The sequence below is a fragment of the Narcine bancroftii genome, unplaced genomic scaffold, assembly GCF_036971445.1.
Source record: "Narcine bancroftii isolate sNarBan1 unplaced genomic scaffold, sNarBan1.hap1 Scaffold_154, whole genome shotgun sequence".
Lineage (NCBI taxonomy): Eukaryota > Metazoa > Chordata > Chondrichthyes > Torpediniformes > Narcinidae > Narcine > Narcine bancroftii.
The window spans coordinates 63792-67931 of record NW_027211889.1 but is presented as its reverse complement, the minus strand read 5'-3'; positions in this window follow the sequence as shown (position 1 = coordinate 67931).

The window sequence follows — 4140 nt, the reverse complement described above, 5'->3', positions numbered from 1 at the left end:
TTGTTTAGGGGATTACTACCTTTTGGTAGTTTTTTTTTGGGGGGGGGGTTTTCTTTTTTTTTTCCTTTTTCTTTATTTTTAAATTTTTTTTATTTTTAATTTTTTTTTAGTTTTTAATTTGTGATTTTTTTATTGGAGGGCCTATATACATTAATTTGAGTTTTTATATAAAGATATTATTGGTATTTAGTAATAATAGTAGATATGTCAAAGTTGAGGTTTGCTACTTTTAATGTTCGAGGATTAAATAGTTAGGTTAAACGTAAGCGGGTCTTGGCATATATTAAGAAAATGAAAATTGATATTGCTTTTTTACAAGAAACACATTTGAATGTGAAGGAAAGCGTGAAATTAAAAAGGAACTGGGTTGGGCATGTATATCTTCATTTAATTCTAAGGCTAAAGATGTAGCTATTTTGATACGTAAAAATGTATCTTTTGAATTACAATCAAAGGAGAAAAAGGCAGAAAAAATAAAAATTTAAAGAAGCTAAAAGTAGATATTGTATTTTTGCAAAGGACTCATTTGACAGAAAAAGAACATTTGAAGTTGAAGAGAGATTGGTCAGGACATGTAATTTTTTCTTCATTAAACTCTAAAACTAGAGGCGTGGTGATATTAGTTAATAAAAAAAAACTTTTTGCTGTGGATTTTTTTTTGATAATGTTGGAAGAGTACTGATTGTTAATTGGAAGATTTTTTTCTGAAAGTTGGACTTTAATGTATGTTTATGCACCAAATGAAGATGATCAGACATTTTTTTCAGGGACATTTTTAAATTCGAATCAGGCATATGGGAATGTGTTAGTCGGAGTAGATTTTAACTGTTGTTTGGATCCCTTGTTGGACAAATCTCCAAAAATTGTTGAAAGAACTAAAATGGCAAAAAGACTGTTTAAGATGATGGAGGATTTAAATTTAGTGGAAATTTGGAGGAAATTAAATCCAACTGAGAAAGATTATTCACTTTATTCAGCTCGGCATAATTCTTTCTCTAGAATAAATGTATTTTTGATTTCTGTGCATTTACAAGTAGATTTAATTTTGCAGAATATAAAAGTAGGTTATTCTCATATCCTTCATTAAATGTTTAGGGACTGAATTAACTGAGACAGCTTATCGATGGAGGTTTAATGAAAAGTTATTGAAGAGACCAGATTTCATTTAGTAGATGAGAGATCAAATTATTTTTTATTTACAAATGAAAGAAAATTCAGTTCAAAGTAAATTTATTTTGTGGGATGCTTTAAAAGCATATTTGAGGGGACAAATTATTAGCTATACAACTAAGAGAGAAAAAAACTATTTATTCGTAAGTTTAAATTTGGAAAAGGAAATCGAAGGCTTGGAGAAAAAAATTTAAAAAAATTATACAGAGGATGAAAGGATAAATTTATCTAAAGTGAAATTACGTTATAATTTACAAACGTATAAATATGAGAAAATGATGTTGGAGTCTAAACAATGTTATTATCAATTGGGAGAAAGAGTGCATATGGTTTGGCATGGCAACATAAAACTGAGCAAGTATCAAGGACAATTAATGCTATTAGGAAGAATGGAGAAATTACATAAATGAATACTGATGAATTTTTAAAATTTAATGAAAATTTATATATGTCAGAGGGTTATCAAAAAATGGATCAAATTGATTTATTTTTATCTAGTTTAAATTTGCCAGTGTTGAATGAATTTGAGGTAAAGAATTTAGATATTTTATTTACTGAATTAGAATTGAGAGAAGCTTTGCAATCGATGCCTGATGGGAAATCTCCTGGAGAGGATGGATTTAAGGTGGTGTTTTATAAAAAATTTAATGATTTATTATTTCCATTATATAAAGATGTTTTGAAACAAGCAACTAAAATGGATGTATTTCCAGAATCTTTCTCAAAAGCATTGATTACAGTTATACCTAAAAAAAGAAAGGAACTCTTTAAAAGTGTCACCTTACAGACCGATATCATTATTAAATGTTGATTATAGATTGGTGTCAAAAGTTTCAGATAATAGGTTAGTGAATTATTTGCCAAATTTTTTCACGTAACAATCTGGTAGGGTTTGTCAAAGACAATATAGTTAAATTGTCATCAGATAATATAGTTAAATTGATTTCATTAATTAATGCTAAAAACAACAAGATAATCAACCAACGGATATATCTTTGGATGCTGAGAAGGCATTTGATCGAGTTGAGTGGAAGTTTTTGTTTAAAGTATTGGAAAAATTTAATTTTGTTCCATTTTTTAGGGGTTGTGTTAGGGCTTTATATGCAGAACTTACGACAAGGGTAATAACGAATGGTGAGATTTCAAAATCTTTTAATTTATCTTGTTCTACAAGACAGGGTTTTCCTCTTTCACCTGCTTTACTTGCTTTGGTGACAGAACCTTTACCTCAGGCTGTTTGACATGATTTTGGTGTTAGAGGACTTAAAGTGAGAGAAAATGAAAATAAAATTAGCTTATTTACACATGATGTTTTTGTATATTTAACTAATCCAAAAACTTCACTAAAATTATCACAGGACTTGTTGAATAAGTATGGTAAATTATCGGGATATGAGATTAATTGGGAAAAGAGTGAGGTTTTACCAATAGCAGAAGAAGATTTTATGGATTGTAGACAAATTACTAAATTTAGATGGTCAAATAAAATTAAATATTTAGGAATAGTTGTAAATAAAAATGATCATGAATTATTTATTTTGCATTATGTACCTTTATTAAATAAGGTTAAAATTGATTTAGATAAGTGGAAAGATTTACCACTGACCTTAATAGGAAGAGTGAATTGCATAAAGATGAACATTTATGCTCGAGTACAATACTTTTTTCAATCTATTCCTTGCATAGTTGGGTTATTCTTATGGAAAGGTAAATTATCGAGGGTTTCTTTCCAAAAATGGACTTGGCATTATAAATTGGGTGGTTTGCAATTACATTGTTTTTATAATTATTATGAGGTGGCACCGATGAAGTTTATTAATTGGTTATTTGATAATCAACAATCTCCTAGGTGGGCAAAGATAAAGATGGCTCAGATTTTGGAAAATAATATTAATCATTTCATTTATAAATGGAATCCTTTATTGTTACAAGAATTTAAATTATCCGTTTTTCGACATATAATGAATATTTGGTAAAATCGCAATTTAATTCTTGATTCTATCGGAATAGTTTCGATAAGATCACCATTATATCAGAATAAATTAATTCCCTTTTCATGATAGAATCCTTACTTAAAAGATTGGGAAATTAAAGGATTAGTGAATGTAATAGATTGTTTTGAAGCAGGGAGGTTTTGTTCATTTAAAAGGTTGCAGGAAAGATATGGTATTGCATCAAATTCTTTGTTTATTACCAACTTTGAGATTATTTAAAGAAGAATTATGGGAAGGAAATAAATTTACCAGGTCAAAAGAAATTTGAATTATTAATTGCAGATAAAGGTGAAAAATGCTTTATTTCTGATATGTATAGGTTGTTGCAGGAGAAAATGGAAAAAGACAAATGGGAAAGAATTAAATATTATTTTGACATGGGAGGAATGGTCAAAATTGTGTGTTGACGGTGTTACCAAGTTAATTAATGTGAGGTATACTATGGTCAATTAGAATTTTTTGCATCAATTATATTCAACCCCTGAGAAATTGAAGAGATATGGATTCAGTTTAACAGATTTCTGTTTTAGATGTAGAGAGCAGAAAGTTACTTTTGTACATTCAGTTTGGTCGTGAAAGAAAATTAAGCATTTTTGGGAGGAAATTATAAAATTTTTGAGGGATTTGTTTCAAAGGGATATTTAATGGATCCAAAAATATGTTTGTTGGGTTATGTTAATGTTCCATTTGTTGATTCAAAATGCCTAAACCATATTTGGCTTTGTTAAGATTTGGGTTAGCAGTAGCGAGAAAATATATAGCTGTCACATGGAAGAATATAAACTTGCAAAGATGGCATAACGGATTGCACTCTTGTCTATATTTAGAAAAATTAACATATAATGTAAGTAATTATTCTTTTTTATTTATATGTGGTGTTTATATTTGAAACACATGGCTATAGAAATTAAATCAATGTTGTAATGTTGGCAGACCAATCAGGGAATATTTGATACATTTCTCTAAGGTTTTGGGG